The sequence below is a fragment of the Boleophthalmus pectinirostris genome, unplaced genomic scaffold, assembly GCF_026225935.1.
Source record: "Boleophthalmus pectinirostris isolate CB_2022bp ecotype Guang Dong unplaced genomic scaffold, ASM2622593v1 HiC_scaffold_5, whole genome shotgun sequence".
NCBI classification, from domain to species: domain Eukaryota; kingdom Metazoa; phylum Chordata; class Actinopteri; order Gobiiformes; family Gobiidae; genus Boleophthalmus; species Boleophthalmus pectinirostris.
In genome coordinates, this window is record NW_026571404.1 from 32,738,988 (window position 1) to 32,760,696 (window position 21,709).

At 38.8% G+C, this 21,709-nt stretch overlaps 1 protein-coding gene across 2 annotated transcripts in view; it reads right to left on the reverse strand.

Moving 5' to 3' along the window:
• Positions 1-21,709, reverse strand: part of efemp1 (EGF containing fibulin extracellular matrix protein 1) — a 44,038-nt gene that overhangs the window by 19,780 nt on the left and 2,549 nt on the right. The window lies entirely within an intron of this gene.

Sequence of the window (21,709 nt, forward strand, 5' to 3'; positions counted from 1 at the left end):
ACAAAATAAAGGTGTTTTCTTATATTTTTATTTGTCAAATGGTTAGGGTTAGGGAAATCCCTAGAGTGATGTTGTGATTTCCAACCAGGAAGTAAAAGCTTAAACCTAAAAAACTGCCAAACTGGGAAAAGAAAAGTTAAATCTTTACTAAAGTCTTAAACATAATTATGTTAACTGTGTTTTAACGATATGAGAAGTCCAACCTGACACAGGCTCTTTAAGAATCTCTTTTTCAGTGCATGTTTTAGTGATAGAGAAAATCAGTGGCCCCAGAATCAAACCTGGGACCTTTATGCTGTGAGGTGAGAGTTCTAAACCTGCACCACCATGACCAACCAATGTTGTCTTTAACTCATGTGCATTGTATCCATGAGAATGAAGAAGAATTAAGACAGTTGTTGTAGCAATAAACAATTCAACCAGGATGAGACAAGATACGATTTCCACAATATGAGACGAGACATGAGATTGGAATTCTTCTTCTTTATAATAAATAATGCAATCCAGTTCAAAATTTTGGCCTCACAATATTTGATTTACTTTATTTCATATTTTTGCTGTCATTGTAGAAGTGCTTTTTGGGACTACAGCTTCTCAACAAATGTAACTCACCAGTACTTAACTATTTTTTTAATCCAAACCAAACATAAAAAAGTGGGGGAAAAAATCTCACAAGATCATTTCCAGCGTGTGTGCACAAGCTTGTGGCAATTTTGTCTCACGAGATCTTGTGGCACGAGGTCTTGAACCATATCTACAACTCAAAACACATTATTGCATCGTTTGAATGGTCAAAAGTCCTCAAAATAACATGAGTTGCATTTGACCATGAACACTAAAATACTGAATACTAAAAATCTAATAAAATATTGGCCACAAAAAAAATTGCGTTTGCTGCTTTATAGGGTCACCTTTTAGTTTTTTCTCTGTAAACGTGCACAGATCTACAGATTCTATAGAAATGAGCTGCATAACTATATTCATGGTCACGTTTTCTTGCTTAGTTAGAATCTTCCACTCGACCCCAAGTGTAAAATGTGCTTTCCTTGCCGCGTTTAGCTCACATTTATTCTGACATGACAGAACTTGCTGTAATTATCACTTGAGAGCATTTAGCCTTGTTTTCACTGAACCGTGGCGATGGAAAGCATGAGCCATGATTTCAGCAGCCAGTTGGAGCTGTCCCACGTTTGGACCCGATCTCGTTTCCTTCTGATCATCGGATAATTCAAGATGTGTCATGTTAATAGCCCATAAAATTTCACAACGTCAGATTTATCAGCGTGTCCTACAGCGGCCCCCGAGCGCTCTGCCTAACCCCAAACACCTCCCAGATCTGCTGCTGCAAAAGAAATGGGCCATGCTGCTTCATTTGAGAGCTACTCCAGGAAATACAGTGAGAGATGTGGCTGCAACCCCAAACTCAGGACAAAGAAGCAGGACTGGTCGATGGTGTCCTAGTTATTTAGATTATAAGAATTGATACAGGACAATAGCAAAATGGAGAAGTCGGTGTGTGAGGTAGCTAGTTGAAGATCTGGTATTTTTTGTATATACATGCACAAAGATTCCTGTGAGCTTTACATCATGTTAGAATGTTGTTAAATCTTCAAAAACATACCTGGAGTTGTGTTTTGTTTCATTCACACGTTTGAGTGATCCTTTATTATTAGTCTGTCTACGTCTTCAGAGCTCAAAATGCTCTTTTACAGCAACTTTTTACTTTTTGTTCGGTAGAGATTGACAAGTCCAGGGCTGAAATCATCCATATGATTCTCATGAAGGCATGTGAAGTTTAAAAACACAGTGGAGCACAGAGCGCTTTCTCTTTGAGGGCCTGTTTACAAAAGAATGCTTGTGGGTAAAAACGACAAAATATTTTATCGCAAGTGCCTTTCGTTTAGACGGTGACGGCATTTTTGGGGCTTAAAAATGCAAAAATCTGAAACCACCCTCCAGAGTGGAAAAGTTAAATACACTCTGCAGTAGCATTTCCGTCTACACTGTCCAAGACGCAAAACTCTGGTCAGATCTGCTCACATCGTGTACGCGTTTACATCACATACATCACCATCAAGCGTCACCACTTAGCCGCCTGGCATGCATACCCAATCCTATTCCACACACTTTTGCATCACCGTATGCACGCAGATTTCGTCTAAACGCAGAATAAGAAGTGAAGACGCAACAACACTTTTGTGTCTTCTGTTGAGACCGTCATCACATAAACATAGCCTGAGAGAAGAACTGAGCCTAAACTGAAATGTAAAACTATGTTGTGAGTGAGTTCTAAGGTTTAGTCAGTAACTGAAAATACCAGGTTCAACATTTGTTAATTTACCTTTTGTATATTTTGTGGCAAAGTACAATGTAATCAATAGGGAAATCTGGCTCTTGCACTTCATTTGGGAGTAGGACATCATCACATTTTAGAATCTGAAAACGACCAAAATGCAGTGTTTGAGCGTTAAAATTTGTGAATAAAACAAAACACAACTCCAGGTGAGGAAACAACATCGTAACATAGATCGCTTTAAACTTATGAGTCACAAGTTTACCATAATCTATCATTGCATCAATACATCATTTCGGAGTATTTTTCTGCATAAATTGTTGTTTTTGCATGACCTTCCCCTGCAGATGTAGTGTTGTCAGTGCAGTGAGACACGTTGAGAGCTTTTAACACAACCACTTTTAGCTGAGTCATCCATCGACAGGACATGTCTTTAGCAAACAAAGGATTCTTAAGTCGACTACAGTCCCGCAAATATGAGTCACTTCCTAAAGCAAGACACAAAAAGTAAAACCAAGATGCAGCTACACAGAGAAGCTGGGTTGTAGGTGACGAAAGAAATTCTCAGTTGACATGTTTTGTGCAGCAATTAAATGGGGCAAGCAAAAGATCTCAAAATTATTAGGATCTTGTGCAATAATTACTATGAAGAGTGGGTAGTGTTAGAAGTGGCCTAGTAAACAGCATCTTCGTAAAGGTGAATTATATAGCTTTTCTTGTGGAGGTCAAATGTTTTTCTCCATGTAAATGTTATTGTTTTGTCTGGAAGGTATCACAGTAAGATATTATTAAACCTTTCTATCTTCCTGGAAACCAAACCAGACCAAGTTACAGGTCCGATCTGTGGAAAGGCAATCCTGCTCACAATCAGAATGCCTGTTTATGTAGGTATTTTTGAGCTGTAAAACCACCTATAATGAATAAATGTAAGGTAGAGCTGTTTAATGTCATACTGTAGAACATTCCAGGCAGAGCTGTGACATCTCCACACAAAGAAGCATGTCACAGACCCCCAATGAAAAAGTTACATAGTGCAGCTTAAGGTGAAAAGGTAGATTAAACTGTCAAAACTCTAGATACTTCACTCCATTCCATCTTCTTTCTGCTGTTGTCCATATAAAACCAATATAATACTCAACTCACAATAATTAAAACAAAGAAACAAGTTTTTGAACATATCAGTGTGCATGTAAGTATAGTTCATTGCTGGAAGATAGAGGTAAAGATAAAATCAGAAACTGGGACACTCTCAGTTTGGGGTAGTTGGTAATAAAGAAATTGTGAAACGAGTGCATAATTATGGAGATTTGTTCTGCATTCGGCCCATTTATGACGAACATGTGAGTCAATATAGTCACATTTTCTTTGTGTTGTCATTTTTAAGCAGCTTTTCTATATTTTACCTCAACAAATGTCAACGTATGCCTCTCTTTACTGTCAGCAGGTGTCAGATTGATCAAAAATATGGACACCTGGGACATTTCTTGTATAAAAATGGGACAAATCACTGGTTTTGGATAAATCTGCTCGGACAGGGGAAACAGGGCTCAAAACTGGGACTCTCCTGTTTAAAGAGACGGCTGGTGACCTTACTCAGAATAAAAAATATGCACAGGCTCACATAAATGCTAGCAGATCAGATCATCATCACATGGCATGCGAGCTACGGCAATTAGCAATCAAAACTATCCTTTATTATTATTGCGAGATTAGCCTTTTTCATTTCATTTCGTTTATTTGGGCCTTGACATACACTGGCATTGGTGCTTACAGTGAAACTTTAACTGACACGCAAAGATATTAGCAGTTCAAATATTATAGTTATCATGAGAAATAGAAATGTATCACGCTTCAAAATTTGTTATCATTACAGGACTATGAGTTTTACTATAGTCTACTTCCATTAGTGTATCCTTGTTTTAAAGCTGTTATGTAACACAAAATGGATTCTTGTGAGCTTTAAGTTGGGTGACCAGACATCCCTATTTACCTGAGACAGTTTTGAGCCCTGTGACCCTGTACCAGCAGATTTATCCATAGCCAGTTATTTGTCCCATTTTTTATACAAGAAATGTCCCTGGTGTCCCTATTTTTGACCAATTTGATCCCTGTCAACAGTAAAGAGAGGCATACATTGTAATTTCTTTTGGTAAAATATAGAAAAGCTGCTTAGAAATGACCAAAACACAAAGAAAATGTGACTATACTGACTCATGTTAGTCGTGAATGGTCTCTGCATAACGATTTTCCTTAATTACGTTCTCGTTTCACAATTTTATTCTTATCAACCACCAAAAAACTGGGGATGTTCCAGTTTTTTATTTTGAAATTCTGGTCACCCTAGCTTTGAGCCATGTTATAATGTTGCTATGTACTTCATCAGAAACATAGCTGTGGAGTTGTGTTTTGTTTAATTCAAACATTTTTGAGTAATCCTTTATTATTTGACTGTCTACATTTCCAAAGCTCAAAATGCTCTGTTCCACCTTGTGATGCCATGTAGTGGTAGTTTTCAACTCAACAGCTGCCTTTTACCATTAATTCAGAAAAGACTCTCAATTCCAGGGCAGAAATCATCCAAATTATTATAGCGAAAGTGTATGGAGTTTAAAAACACAGTGGAGCACCTCATGTATTACCACATGGCATCACAAGGTGGAACAGAGTGTTTTAACTCCTACACACAAACCCTGCATGCTTTGGGTGTTAAACATGTGTGAACACAACAAAACACAAGCCCAAGTATATTTTTGATGAAGAAACAGCATTATAACCGATCAGAAAATAGTGTGCATGCGTGCAAACAAAAACACAAACTCACTGCATATTATATAACTGATGTATTGAGCTCATTTTTCTTCTCTTATCTCTATCCATGTGTGATCCAATGATTTCATACCACACATTTATTCATTATTGCATCGAGTCAGGCACATCTTGGCCAGTGAACTGTCGGTTAGAATGGAAAAAATCCTTTAAACACAACATTTCCCCGGACAACAAGAATCAACAAGAAGGAACAAAACCTCCGTGATAACCCCATGTGAGTGTGACTTAGCTGATTTATAACTGCTCGTGTCCCTGTGCATCATGAGGTAAGCGGAAAGACCAGAGGAGCAGGCAGCTGGACAGGGTGAGAATAGCCTGTTACACGATTAGTAGCTTCCACTGGCTGTGTATATAAATGAACATAGCTAACCCAATCCAAATAGGAAGTGAGCATTAACCATCTCCAACATGATAGAAGCAACACACTGAACAGACTCACCACTAGCTGAACACCCCTCTGTCACAGAAAAAAACACATATAATCATGTCCTTTAGTGCGACAGAAGCTGAACTGCATCAGAGCCCAATATAGAGCTGTTTTGAGCACTCTGTTTATGCAAATTAGCCATGCAGTTTTAAATTTTGTTTCTGTAAAATGTAAACAAATATGCTCAAAGCTGTGTGGATAGGGAAGGGGTGCAGACACAGAAACAAGTCAGTTCACACTCTGAGCCGCTATACTCGTCTTAAAATCCAGTGTTATGCTAAGTAACAACTGAAACTCCTTGCCGGTCCATGAAAATACAGTTTTTAGACTTGCCATCTCCCTCGGCTCAAAATCAGCTGATGCAACTTCAGATTTCCTTGTTTTTACCACTCACATGACGTCAGGACGTCGTGACAATGTGACACCAGCCTATCATGTGACAAGCGTTTCAGGCAATTTTGCATTACTGTGTGGACAGGGAAGGCTTTGATTGCGGATACAGAAACGACATGTCTGGACGCAGATCGTTTCCGATACGGTTATACGCGGATTTGTTTCAGTGTAAACTGGGTCTAAGAGCTTTTGGTTCAAATGGAACATTTGGTGCACACTGACTGCTGTGGACTACTGTAAGGGACTGTGACGTCACCCATAGCCTTTGGCTAAAGGTCAAATGAAGCTCACTATGCTAACAATTATAATCATGGCTCTGTAATAAAAACTGGATATTAGGAATACGAATTTGGAATAGGAACTGATTAATGGACAAAATGGTAAAAAAAGAACATAAGAATCATCTAGAGTGGGTTAATACAGACATTTTAAGACTAAAATTACGAGGCTCACAGCAGCAGTTACAGAGAGAGGGGTGACAGTCTGACAATGTAAAGTCAACTGGAAACAGAGTCGAGGGAGCCGGAGGCACCTCAATGAACATTTCCTATTTGGAACACGGAGGCTAGCGAGTTAGCTATGCCCATTTATATATCTATACAGCCTATGAATGAAGCCCAGCTCCAAAATTACCCTATAACTGCTAACCTCGGTGAGCCTCATTTGACTGGAGTCGATCAAAATAGATGTCACACTCACATAGTCAACTTCTTTCTACAGTCTGTGGTCTCTCCCTCATGCTTCACTGTGCTCATTTAGCCGTTATCTTTTTGTGGGATTGAGAGGAGGAGCCTTAGATTTCATTAACAAGCTCGTAAGTGTTTAGATCAGACTAACGCAAGTGTCTCATCTGACAGATAGTGAAGATAATGAAATATAGTCCATTAGTGCCTTAGCTTTTGATACACTTAAGTACTTTGCCTTAAGTGACGCTGTGAAGTTAATGTTATCGGTGAAAAGCACAGGGGGTTGTTTTTGGCAGCATGCAATTTGGAAGCAGCTTGTCTACATCTCCAAAGCTCAAAATGATGTGTTCCACTTCATGACCTTTACCTAAAATGCATGCAATCTGGAAGCAAAATTACAAAAGGCAACTATTTTTATTGTCTTAAAAACGTGAAAAACAGAACTACTTCATTTTAAACAGTTCACATATGTCCAAGGTTATTCCTCATTTATTTTACACATTTCAAGCAACGTAATTATTCACCGCAGTGGGTTTTAATCGCTTTTCACAACTCTCAAAAACCAGTGCGGGTCACGGAAAAGCTAACAACAACTAGCATGCTAACGTGCTCTTCCTGATCATCAGAGAATAAAAGGCTTTGTGATTAGATGCAACACGCAGCAGACTTATCTTGAATTCAAGAGCTGCTAATACAATACATCTGTACAAGGGATGTTGTGGATTTTCTAAACTGAAAACAATAAAAACTGGAAAAAGTTGTCTTCAATCAAGGAGTCTGTTTATTACAGCAATTGTGCACAATCACAGAACTAACTGTCCCTCGGAGGTCCATCTCTCCCTAAGCTACCCCGCAATGAAATACCAGACCAGTTTTGTGCAAATACATGGGTAAAAATTCAGATACAGAATCTTTAAAGGCGCACTGTGTAACTTTCTGTTTGGGAGTCCATCACCTGCTTGTTGCTGTCATTGCTCTGCCTGAAATGTGACTTTAAACAGCTCTACCTTACATTCTTTTAATTATAGATGGTTTTATATCTCAGAAATACATAAGAAAACAAACTATCTGACTGTGAGCGGGGTTGTCTCTTCACAGATCTGACCTGTACCTTGGTCTGGTTTGGTCTCCATGAAGGTAGAGGTTACATGTCGCTATTCCGACATGCCGCTATTTAGACATTGACATCTAATTGTCGGAGTAGTGGCATAAACATTGTTTTTCAAGCACAAATTTTTTCACGACTTTTTTCTTTTTCATTGTCGAAGTAACAGCACTTTACTATTTTACATTCGTTACTATTGACATTCCACTTTTAAGACATAAATAATATTAATGTGATAGCCTATTATTAGGGATGTAACAATAATCAAAATATCGTGATATTGTATCGTCAAAGTTCTCACAATAATATCATGGACCATCACAACATATCGAATTACAAGTCTTTTTGTTTAAATTAAGAGTTATGGTGCAGAAATAGCTAAAAAAATAAAAGACAGAGGGAACTACATAGACCATGATCCTTTGCTCCATTTCAGTGCAGACGACAAGAATAAATCACAGTTCTAAACACTTTAAAATCTTAGTTCTTTGGATTAAGTCTTGTCAAGGCGTTTTAAGAGGAAAAAGTAGCGTATTATAACAGTTTGTTCGCAGCCTCCACAAAATATCGCAATAAATATCGTACCGCGAGATATATATTGTGAAAATATTGTACCGAGACATTTGGATATTGTTACATCTCTAATCGTGAGCCTCCCCACCATATTGTGAGCTTTCCCACGATATCGCAATAAATAACATACCATGAGGTTCATACTATGACGATATCGTATCGTGAGACTTGGAAATCGTTACACCCCTACCTATTATACTTTACGCTCCCATATCTCATAAAATGCCTGGGATGGTGCAGAGTACTTGATCAGAGATAATACTTTGGCCACAAAGGATATCAGACAGTGGGAAAATGTCCTAACTGATCGCCATGGGAAACAGTCATGCATTTTAAAAAAGAGCATAGGCCAGCCTTCGGGAATATATCTCATCTAAAACAGACGCTGCATGGGCCTGTTGTGCGTCATTCATTTCATGTCGGAATAGTGTCAAAAAAATCGGCACGTCTAAATAGAGGCATGTCGTAATGAAGGGATGTCGGAATAGGTGGCGGACCCCGAAGATAGAAAGGTTTAATACCATACTGTGAAACATTTCAGACAAAGCAAGAACATCTCCAAGAAGAAAAGCAGTTGACCGACACTCTACGAGAAAAGTCACACAATTCACTGTTAAGCATGCTAGTTACAAAGTTGGATAAGTATTAAGTCTAGGTTAGATGAAAAACTAAAAAACAATCACAGTTCATTTTCAGTCACATGGTACGCTCAGACAATTTGCCTGTAAACATAGCCTACAATACTAATAAAACAGGTGCAAAGGTAACAAAACTAGCAACAACAACAGCTTTTGACACACCATAAAATTTGAAAGATAGCATGCTATTGTAGATGAGTTAAACACATGTGTCTGAGTGCAGGTGGAAGGCGGGCTAATGGGGAGGTTACCCAGACACAAAGGTGCGCCTCGGGTGGCTGCTTCTTTGAGCCTTTAACCTCAACAAAGTGATTCTCAGTTCTCATCAAACACACTCCCTGCTCTTGATCCCACCTCCAAGCTCCAGCATGTTTTATTTCACATCCTGTAGGTTCTACGTCAACATCCACTCCAAACCATCTCCATCATGTTGACATTTTGATTTTATTTTCATTTGTACATATACATTTATATAACTATGTCTTACCTGACACCTGTCTCTTGCCTATATTTAGTAACACATTATTTTCATTAAATTTTTAAATTATTATTATTATTATTATTTGGCCTTATTATATTATATTATATTATGATGTGTGAGCAACTGTGTCCAAATAATTTCCCTTGTGGTTCAATAAAGTTTGTCTAAGTCTAGTTCTATATTAAGCAAACATGACTTTTGTGAGCTTTAAGGCATGTTAGAATGTTGTTACCTCATCAAAAACATACCCAGTGTTGTGTTTTGCTTCATTCATGCATGGTTGAGTAATCCTGGTTTGTTAGTGTGTCTATATTTCCAAAGCTCAAAATGCTCTCTTCCACTTTGTGATGTCATGAAGTGGTAGTTCTCAAGTTAACAGCTCCTTTTACCTTTAGTTAGTAGAGACTGACAATTCCAGAGCTGAAATTGTCCGAATGATTCTAGTGAAGGTGTATGGAGTTTAAAAACACAATGGAGGACTTCCTGTATGTACCACATGACATCACAAGGTGGAACAGAGTGTTTTCTGTTTGAGAGAAGAACTCATCTTAAATATGCAGGATTTATGGGAATGAAACAAAACAGAACTCCAGGTATGTTTGTGATGATAACATAATACAAACCCTTTAAAGGTGTGTAATGTCACTTCATAACACAAGGTTATACCAGTGTTGTAGTCAAGCCTGCACTAATTGAGACCAAGACCAATCCGAGACCACAGGGTTACAAGACCGAGACCTCTGAGAGTCGAGACAGAGACTTTTAAAGGTCGAGACTGAGACAAGACCAAGACCACAGCCTATCGAGGCCATAATCAAGACCATCTTTATAATTTTTTACATTTATTTGTATTTTACAGTTATTTGGCACATTTATATCAATGCTTATATAAATCTTTCTCCATATGATCTGGTTAATGTTCATTTAGGCTTACAATAGGCCATGCAAACTGTGCTGCACTTAAACGCCCCTTTTTTGGACCCTCACCCGCAGTTTGAGAACCCCTTCTTCTAATCCTGCTTCCACTGGCACTTTACAGAAAATCTTCAAATTTAATGAAGTGAGTTTTTTCAGGTTTTCAAGTTCATAACATTTACAGTTACATTATCTGACTGGTTTTGCAGGGATATTTAGCAACATCTGCACATTTACCAGCCCTAATGAAATACAATCCCACTTGTCGAGTTTCAGACAAGACTGAGGCCAAGTGCCATCAAGACCGAGACAAGACCGAGTCCAAAAGTGCTCGAGTCTGAGACAAGACTGTAAAAAAGCAGTCTCAAGTATTACGACACTAGGTTATAGTTTTACGTAGAAGTATGGAATTAACGATATCTATCTCCATTGAGACAAGCCACTAGACCAAGTCAGCTCTGCGGTGAGGCGAGCTCACCCAGAGTACAAATGCATGTTTTTCAAGATATTGTTGAGAAATAAATACTTGTAATGAGATAAATGCAAGATAGATCAATTTTAATGTCCTACTCTGGAACATTTTAAGCAAATAATAACATCTCCATGGAGACAAGCAGGTGGCAGACTCCCCCCCATCAGAAAAGTTACACAATGCAACTTTAGGCCAACACAAGCACTCCTGATTCACAACAAAAGATTCCATGTTCTATTCCCAGACCAATTGTGCTGCCTGTCACATGTGGAGTTTGCATGCTCTCTCTGTTCTTGCACACAAATTTCTCCCACCAACATAAAAAATGCTCAAATGCAAAAAACAGAATAGTTAATTTTATCTCAGTATTAATGCTTAAAAACTACAAGAATTTCCACTTCAAGTTTTTGATGCAAGAGAACATTTTTCCTCTCAATTTTGTCAGCTGGTGGAACTCCAGATTAAGACAACAAAGAAATTTCCAAAGGTCGAAAGAAGAAGCCTCTGGCAGCATCTCCCTCTGTGCATTCCTGCTCCTCATGGATCGATCCGATGCTTATCTGTCAAGGTGGTGAGTAATTCTTACCATCACAAAAGGAAAAAAAACAAGCGCCGCTGACATTCCTGAGATATTCCTCCCCAGTGGATTGCATCTTTGTGGAAAAATGTGATTGCACGCACACCGCCTTGTTCGGAAAAGTACACAAGCTCCTCTGTCGCAGCAGGCTTAACGGCTCTTAATGGGACTATATTAAGCAAAATTGACTCTTGAGAGCTTGAAGTCGTGTTAGAATGTTGTAACCTCGTCAAAAACATACCTGGAGTTGTGTTTTGTTTCATTCACACATGCTGAGTAATCCTGCATTATGAGGCTGCAACACCAAAGTTCCACCTCGTGATGTCATGAAGCAGTAGTTTTCAAGTTAACAGCCACATTTTACCTTTAGTTCAGTAGAGATGCACAATTCCAAGTCTGAAGTCATCCAAATGATTCAAGTGAAGGTGTATGGAGTTTAAAAACACCGCATAACTTCAAGGTAGAACACTGTCTTGCATTTGTTTTTAGCTTTACACAAACTACTTTTATTTTCCGTGTGCTTGCAGATGCGATCTTAGTGCTTTCTTTTTATGTTTTGTACAGAAAAAAAATCATCCCATTAAATAAGCAGTAGCGGAAGAAGCCTAAATGTGCAGGATTTGCGTGTTAAACATGTGTGAATGAAACAAAACACAACTCCAGGTATGTTCATGACGAGGAAACAGCATTATAACAGCAGAAAATAGCGTAATATGGGCTCTTTATTGGGACTATTAGGAAAGATTTACCTAAAAATTCTGGTTTATTAGTCTGTCTACATCTCCAAAGTTCAGAATAATCTAGTAGTTTTCAAGTTAACAGTTACCTTATACCTTTTGTTCAATAGAGATTGCAATTCCAGAGCTTAAATCATCGAAATTATTCCAGTGAAGGTGTCTGGAGTTTAAAAACACAGTGAAGCACATCAGCAGCATCAGTGTTTTGTTTTTTTTTTAGTTTGAGTAAGGAACTGAATGTAACAGAAACAAAACACAATTCCATGTACATTATGTTTTGTGATGAGGAAACAACATTAGTGTGGCCTGCATGACCTCAGTACACCAGACAGGTAAACGCAATGGCAAGTTCTTTCACGCCCTAAACTGCAGACAGATCTAATTTGGAGATGAAATATAAACTGTAGGGTGCACAAGAACTACATAAAGTCAAATTAGGAAGTCGAAGCATTATAATTATTTTGTGTCAGTGTTATTTCAACCAGGAGAGATAAACAGATGAGTACAGAAGGAATTGAGTGAGATTTCAATTATGCTAGGAAGGGAGGGAGTAAGTATGATTTGCAAGGGAACATTTGTTGTACATGGAGAAGAGGAAGAGATGGAGAGGCTGGGGAAGATCATGGCTGTGCTGCTGCGGTACAGACGGATTAGAAGAAGGTTCTGGCACATATTTAAAACAAACATTGTGTAACGTTTCTGGTGGAGAGTCTGTCAAATGTGTGGAAATGTTATTGGTTTGTCTGGCATTAAACCTTTCTATCTTCATGGAGAGCAAACTAGACCAAGTTACAGGTCAGATCTGTGGAGAGACGATACCGTTCACAGTCAGAATGCCTGGTTTTCTAGGTATTTTTGAGCTATAAAACCACCTGAATAAATACATTTCAGTGAATGTAAGGTAGAGCGGATTAAAGTCAGACTGTAAAACATTCCAGGCAGAGCAAGTATTTATACAACGGAATTATTTTATTAATATAACTAAGGTTGAGGACTAAAAGAGGAAAATGTGAAATAGGTTACAAGATATAGATATACATTCTTCCTGATTGAATTTACTGTTATTATTCAAACTAAATATATTTTGGATTATTTTTATTTTATTATTTTAATGCTGATGTAGTATGATATAGCCTACCAATGACTTCAATTTTGTCAGCTGGTGGAACTCCAGATTAAGACAACAAAGAAATTTCCAAAGGTCGAAAGAAGAAGCCTCTGGCAGCATCTCCCTCTGTGCATTCCTACCAATGACATACAGCTTTGCTAATGCTTATTAGAGTAACCCTGTATCCTCTGGCACTGCTTTTCTTTGAGCAGGAACCTGTAAGCTATATAAGGTGAACGTGCATTTATTAGCCAGGCTGGCACCACCTAGTGCCTCCGCTCAATTTCATTTCTCTCCAGCGACTAGGTCAGGAATCAGAATACACTAGACAGTTTGCAAAAACCCTGGAAGTGCGAGTTCGGGCACCAGCCAATCAGCCAAGAGCCATACATTCTGTGTTGGCAACGCTGCCCGAGATCGAGGATTTAAAGCCGGAAAAAAGAGAATGTTTGGTGAATTTTATCGAGGGGAAAGACGTTATTGCCCTTCTTCGTATGGGATTTGGGAAAAGCTTAATATACCAGTTAGCCCTGTTAGTCGCGATAAATAGCAGCGATTGGTTAAATGAAGAAAAGTACCCGCCTAGCGTCGAATGAATGGATTATAATACTATGAGGTCAGATGGTTTCTACGAAGTGAAACTGGCTGATGAATCAGGCTAACACTTTATTGTCCTGCAGGAAAATTTGCTCTCTGCATTTGACCCATCCTTTAATGCCACTGGGGCACCTCATTTACCTGACCAGCCAGAACCACAAGCTTTGACAAAACTTTACACAGATGAGTGGATCTGGAGCATACCCTGCCTCCCTGATTTCAGAAGGCATGATTGACAGTCAGATGAACCGATCAACCAGAGAGACACGTGCTCTGTTTGCATCAAAAACAAACATTTACTTAAAGGAAGCACGTCCTTGGTCGGTGTCAATAGGCTCTATTCACGCTTACGTCACAAATGAGGAAGACGTTTGGAAACATGCGATGATGACTTTCGGCAGGTTCTCCATGTCACTGTAGTGTTCCATTATGTTCATCTAATCAACAATCACAACCATACCTCAGTTTTCATCATTTCCCCACTGACACACAACTCCAAGAGCACTGAGTAGAAGAGACGAGGCGCCAAATTCGAGATTATTCCAAACACCAGATACATATGCAGTCTTCATTTTACTGCTGATGATATTTACGTCAATGGGTTTTATCACAGTCCAGTGTTGGGAACCACACCGGAAGTTGTCATCACGTTTCCAAACGTCTTCCAGGTTTGTGACGTAAGCGTGAAAAGAAAAAGAAACAGAAAACGCACACCAAGATTTGGTGTGCTGTGGTCCAAGACAAGAAAAATATCTGATGAAGGCTTTTTTTTGCCGAAACGTTATTTTGTTAATAAAATAGTATTTGGACATCGGCCAACCGAGTGTGCTATGCATTTTTTCACCCTGAGTAAGCATGAAAAGAGCCTATCCAGCAAAATTGCATAATATCAGTTCAATCGATATCCTTGTTGTACTCCTTACTGACTCATATCCTGGTTGCACTCCTTAATGTAGGCTCAGGTCGTCTCATGATGTTTGCAGTTTAATTCATAAAAAGCTGGTCAGTTGTTACTTGCAGGATACATAACAGTTACATAACACAATCATATTCATTTTGTAATAAATTAACTGTGTTTTGAAAGAAAAAAAATGCCATTTTTAATCCCTACACTGGTATCAGTTAATATTTATATCTGCAGATACTTGAAGCCATAGTATTTATACACTGAAAAAGCAGAATCGGTGCATCCCTAGTCAGGATCATTTAAGCTGGAAGATTTTACCTTTGTGCATGTTTTGGGTTGATGGGGTAAAGCGAAGTGCCTAGAAACCCACTCAGACACAGGGAGAAACACTTAAAGGTTTGGACGACACAGGGGATAGAACCCAGAACCTCCTTACTGGATAGAGTGCCAGCCACACCACCACCGCTAAATGTTTCCTTTAGTCTGATAAGGATTTTAATGGCAGTAAATTGCAAACGGCTTAAAGGTTTCTTAAACTATAATTAGCCAAACCCCTTTAATGTCAACACACACACACTTCAACAGCTAATCTCACTGCTTTTGAAGAATGATCCTAATTTCTATCAGGAAACGACCTCATGCGAAAGAGAAAAAACTTGTCATAGGCACACAAGACTACAACAAGGCACTTGTAGATTTCGGCTGTAAACACCTTAAGTAGCTCGGTGTGTATATTGGAAATGTGGGGGAGGTCATGGAAATGCACGGCGTCATTAAACTGTCACACATACACCAGTACAGTAAAGCTTCATAGTTTCTCTCTACGCTAGAGTTACCCGCCAACTTCCCCGATGTGTCACTAAAACAACACTCTAGCCTCAAAGTTCACAGAAAGGGGTTTTACCAGGGGCGGCGCCGGACATTTTTGGTTTGGGGAGCTATGGGGGGGCCAGGTTCTTCAGTGGGATTGCTCACTTGAAGGTGCACTGTGTAACTTTAGTAGCAGAGGGTTTGCCACTTGCTTGTCTAGTATGACGTTAAACTTAAATCTTATATTTAATACAATTGCAGATGTTTTTATTGTTCATATGTTCCAACAAAAAACATGAATTCATAACATAAACAGGATAAACAGGATAACATCTCCACAGATCTGACCTTTAAATTGATCTGGTGGTGTTACTTGCTTGTTACTATGGAAATAAATATGCTTAATGTCATAGTGTGGGACATATGAGGCAAAGCAATGACATCTCCATGGAGACAAGCTGATGGCGGACCCTCCACCACAAAAGTTACACAATGCACCTTTAACATGTTAATTTAAAGTTTTAAATTAAGCTTTAAGCCATGTTATAATGTTGCTACCTCCTCAAAAACATAAAAGTGAAAAAATGCATAGCACACTCAGATGGCTGATGTCCAAAAGCTTTTTTTTATTTTTAAATAACATTTCGGCAAAAAAAAAAAAGCCTTGTCAGATATCACTGTGGTCCAAAGCAAGAAAGTATGCGATGCATTTTTTCAGTTTTATTTTGCTGTTTCTTGCATTTGCATCTCTATAAGATTGGTGTGCATTTTTTGTTTCATTTGACCTAATCAAAAACATACCTTTAGTTGTGTTTATTGACACATCTTTGAGCATTATTACTTGGTCTACATTTAACAAGCTCAAAATGCTCTGTTACACCTTGTGATGTCATATACTAGTTTTCAAGTTAATGCTTACATTTTACGTTTATTTCTGTAAAGATTGACAATTCCAGGACTGAAAACATCCAAATGATAGTGAAGGTGTACGGAGTTTGAAAACACAGTGGAGCGCTTTCTGTATTACCACATGACATCAGAAGTGTTTGTAATATGGGCCCTTTAAACAAGTTTAAATATGCACAATGTAATTTGTCTGGTGGAGGGTCTGTCACCTGCTTGTTGCATGGAGATGTGCCTAGAATGTTCCACAGTATGGCCATACATAAGAATCTCCCTGGAGACTTGCAATCCAAATTACAGGTTAGATTTGTGGAGAATTTTTGAAGATATTTTTGAAGATTTTTTTGAGCAATAAATAACATCTGTAGTTGAATAAATGCAAGACAGATTAGTTTAATCCCATGCTGTGGACAATGTAAACCAAAGCATTAACATCTCCATGAAATACGGTGACCAGGTTTTCAAAATCAAAAACTGGGACACCCTTGGTTCGGGGTGGTTGGTAATAATACAGTATAACAGTGAAACGAGTGCATAATTAAGAAAAACTGTTATGCCCATTCATGACTAACATGAGTCAGTATAGTCACATTTTGTTTCTGTTTTGGTCATTTTAAACATGCTTTTGTGTATTTCACTGAAAACAAATGACAATTTATGCCTCTCTTTACTGTTGTTGGGGATCAGATTGGTCAAAAATATTTTTTGTATAAAACTGAGACAAATCACTGGTTTTGGATAAATTTGCTGGGACAGGGGACACAGGGCTCAAAACTGGGACTGTCCCAGGTAAAAAGGGACATCCAGTCACCCTACCAAGAAGACAAAACAGGCTGTGGACCCAGAAGAGTTACACAGTGTAGTTTCTTTCTTTATTCCTGCTTCCCTAGCGCTGACCATTCTCGTGTCCTCTAAAGCCCCCCCCTGGCACCACCCCTGGATTTTATTGCCTATTCACTAATCAAAATGGAACAAAACTTTACAGAGTCAGGCAAAGTCCATTATATAATTTGTGGCTTGTTTGGCCCCTTAACAGAATACAGAACAGTGTAGTTTGGATTCGTTTTAATAGTTTGTGCTTTTGGAAAATTGGCCTTAGCATGGAGCCAAACTTGTTCAACATTTTAGCCAAAACAACTCTGCATGTAGTACTCTCACTATAACAACCCGGCCATGGCTCCCCTTTGCTTGAGCCCTTTGTTAGCCGTTCGTGCCTCTCTTTTTTTCTCTACCTGACGCGGCGTTCGAGGTTTCCTGCGCAGAGTGGTGAGCAAGCACTGATGCAAGCGCTATTTGATACACTGAGGTTTCCCCTATTGACAGTTAATGGGAATTCCTTTAGCGAGCGAAACCTGGTCCAAAAAGGGGTTCGCGTAAAAACAAGGAGCTACTCAGAGGACAGTGGTAGCAGATTGATGTCATTGTTGTTAGCCAATGGAGTATTTGTGTAGGCCCAGTTATTTTAGCTGATACAGTAATATTTTGTACTAAAAGACTTTCTGGAAATACATATTGAAAAAAATAAAAACTGCACATCATACATAGAACTATAAGCTATTTTATCACATTATTAAAGGGCCCATATTACGCTGTTTTTGGATCCGTGTTATAATGTTGTTTCCTCATCAAAAACATACCTGGAGTTGTGTTTTGTTTCATTCATACATGTTTAACAGACATATTCTTCATAGTTTTTCTCTTAAACAGAAAACACACCTTCCACCTTATGATGTCATGTGGTAATACAGGAAATGTCCTACTGTGTTTTTGGACTCCATTTGGCTTGTAAGTCTGACATCACACACAAAATTACCGGGTCCAGCGAAACATTTGTTCAAAATGTTTGTGGACTGGATGTCATTATTTGTGGATGATCATTTCTGTGGATAATGTGGATGAGACGCTGCACCTTAAATTTTTCACTTTACGAGAGGTGAGTAGGCTAATGAAGTCTTCCCATTAGTTTTGCTCTATCCCGAATTTGTATTTTGTGTCTCTGTGTCCACTAGAGGCCACACAAACAATATCCTACGTGTGTCATTAGTAGGCCTATGAAAATAGTGTAATTTTAATTGTGTTGGGCTCGGGTCAGATTCAATCATTGCTCTGTTGGATATGGGCCGGGCTCGGACAGAAAAGTTCATTTCCAACAGCTGTTGGAAAGGGTCTGAGCTCATTTAATTCAAAGGAAGTTGTCAGTGTGAGTGTGCTTCAGGGTGGCATTATAAAGGGTAAGGTCCAGGCATCCTGGGAAAAGAAGATTATATTATAAGTTAGTTAGTCATTTCAAAGTTAATACAGTGTTAGGGTTTGGGTTTAGATATTTCTCTCTGTTGTGGACATAAATAGTGATGGGAGAACATGTAATGTGGCGATTTGGATATCCATCAACTGGAAAATGAAAGAATGGTAGTTTCTCCTCGCCATTTGTATTGGTTTCTGATCTGTTTACACAGCGAGGTAAACAACACTGCGGCATTTTTACATGTATATCAGTCGGGCCAAATTCGGTGAGGCTACGGCTTGGACCCAGAAATAGAATTATGAGGTAGTGACTTACAAGCCCTATACACCTTCAAAAGAATAATTTAGATGATTTCAGACCAGGAATTGCCAATTTATACAGAACAAAAGGTAAAAGGTTGTTAACTTGAAAACTTTGGGCGGTTGGTAAGAGTGTTTGTCCACTCATCTGAAGGCTGGCGGTTCGAATCCTGCTCTCGACATAAACATCATTGTGAGTGGTCAGATCCACTGGCCCGCAGGTTGGGTGGTGTGATTCCAGCTCCCCCTGATGAATGCTGTCGTTGTGTCCTTGGGCAAGACACTTAACACACCTCACCCCCAGTGTCTGCATACACTGGTGTAAGAATGTGTGGGTGAATGGGTGAGTGGTTCCTTGTTGTAAAGCGCTTTGAGTGCCTTGAAGATGGAAAAGTGCTGTATATAAAAATGTGATCATTTACCAAAACTAGAACATGACATCACAAGATTCAACAGAGCATTTTGAGCTTTAGAGATTTGGACAGACTACTAATAAAGGGTTACTCAAACATGTGTGAATGAAACAAAAATAACTCTAGGTATGCTTTTGAGGAGGTAACAACATTATAACATGGCTAAAAGCTCACATGAGTAAATGTCTGCATAATACTGGACCTTTAACCTTAGAGTACCATAGGCTCATTACTGCTATAGGGGAAGCCATTTTGACCAGTAACTTCTAGGCCTAGATTTTTGACATTGCAGTAATTGAAAACACTACAAGGAAATATGACCTCAGATGGTCATTGGTAAGCATGCATTTTGTGCTCACCTTAAACCCAGCTAAAATACATGCATTACAGTAAATAATAGTTTTGTTTTATTGATCCAGTATTTAGTTAATTTTAATATTCAACTGTTTACCATCTCAAATTTCATATTTCATTGTCAAAATATGCAGGCTCATCTGAGATTTTCACATATGCTTTTTGTTTGCTCAATTCTCCTTACAGCAATCAAAACATACTTACAACTTTTATTTAGTTTTTTTTTTTTTTTTTTTGAAATGGTGATATCAGCATTGATTATTTCTTTTGAAAATGTCTCCTTTCCCGATCAGCTCAGCGTGTGGAATTTCCTACACTTTTATCTTTATGCAAAATCTTAAAGCCACTCTCAAACCTCCAGCATTTCAAAATCAAAGCGATACAGATCTACAGCTCAACATACAACACTACCGACGGCGCACTTTGTTGTGAGACCCCTGTTTTTTATCCCCGGAGCGGAATATTTCATCACCCAAAACACGAACTTTTTAAAGAATTTTGAACTTGCTCCAAAAACATCACACCATGCGCACCCTAAGAGGTTAGAGAACATGACATCACAGCGAGAGGGAAGGAGAAGCTTGCAAAACATCTGGCAGCGCTGCATGGGTGAGCTGCTGATGGCTGTGGAGCAGATGGGGAACACTTCAAACCTGTGCTTATAATGAGTCTTTAAAGGTGCATTGTGTCATTTTATTCTGGTGCAGGGTCCGTCAAACGCTTGTCTCCGTATAGATTTTATTACTTTGCATGGAATGTTTCAGGTATGGCATTAAACCTTTCTATCTTCATGGAGAACAAACCAGACCAAGTTACAGGTCAGATCTGTGGAGAGGCGACCCCGCTAACAGCCAGAATGCCTGTTTTCTAGGAATTTCTGAGCTATAAAACCACCTGTGATCGGATAAATGTAAGGTAGAGCTGTTTAATGTCATACTGTGGAACATTCCAGGCAGAGCAATGACATCTCCATAGAAACAAGCAATTGACGGACCCCCAACTAAAAAGTTACACAGTGCACCTTTACGTTATTACTGAGAGATGGGCAAGGCGGCACAGTGGGAAGGACTCTCTCAGCAAAGCTAAAGGTCACAGGATTGATTCTTCTGTGTGGTTACTGATACTTTGCAGTGACATTACATTGGGGCTGTTCTACGTGTACGTGTATTGGCAGAATGTTCACTGATTACCATGGAGACACAATGCACACATTAGCAAACACTGCCTGATAAGTTTTAAGATTGTCTGAAAACTCAAGAATAAAATCCAAAGAGCGTTCATGATCCTGTTTATGTGTCTGTTCTTTGTGGTCAGATTGTGTTAAAATTAAGTTCAAATCAAAGTCTAACAAGTCTCAGACAGAACAGTGCTTGCAGTTAGCATCACACTCCCAGGAAATGTTGATGACATCAGCTGCAAAGTATCAATAATGGTAGTGTTTCATTTGTGCTGCTGAAATACTTTTATACTTTTATTCCTCTCCTGTTGTTGACATGGTCCCATTACTCCACTAAGAAGCCTGTCAACAGCATCTACACTGATAAGAGCTCCTTTCCACTTGTGAGTCCAATAGAAACATTTACAATACTATGCTCAGCTTCCAGAGGCATACTCCGTGTTCAGTTGGGGTCGGGTCAGTGATTAGATTGCGTAAAGGTGATGTAAGTGTCCCCCAGAGTGACCATGTTTGGAATACTTCAGCCTGTGATCAGAGGCTCATTCCTGATTGGCAGATTGTACTTTTTTGTTCATGTAATATAATGTATGGGTCATATAATAATGTACATAATAAAGGGGCCATATAACACCATTTTCAGATCTATGTTAAAATGTTGTTAATACCAAAATGTTCCACTGTGTTTTTTCTATACACCTTCACTAGAACCATTTGGATCATTTCAAGCCTGGAAATGCTAATCTCTACTAAACAAACATGTAAATGTAGCT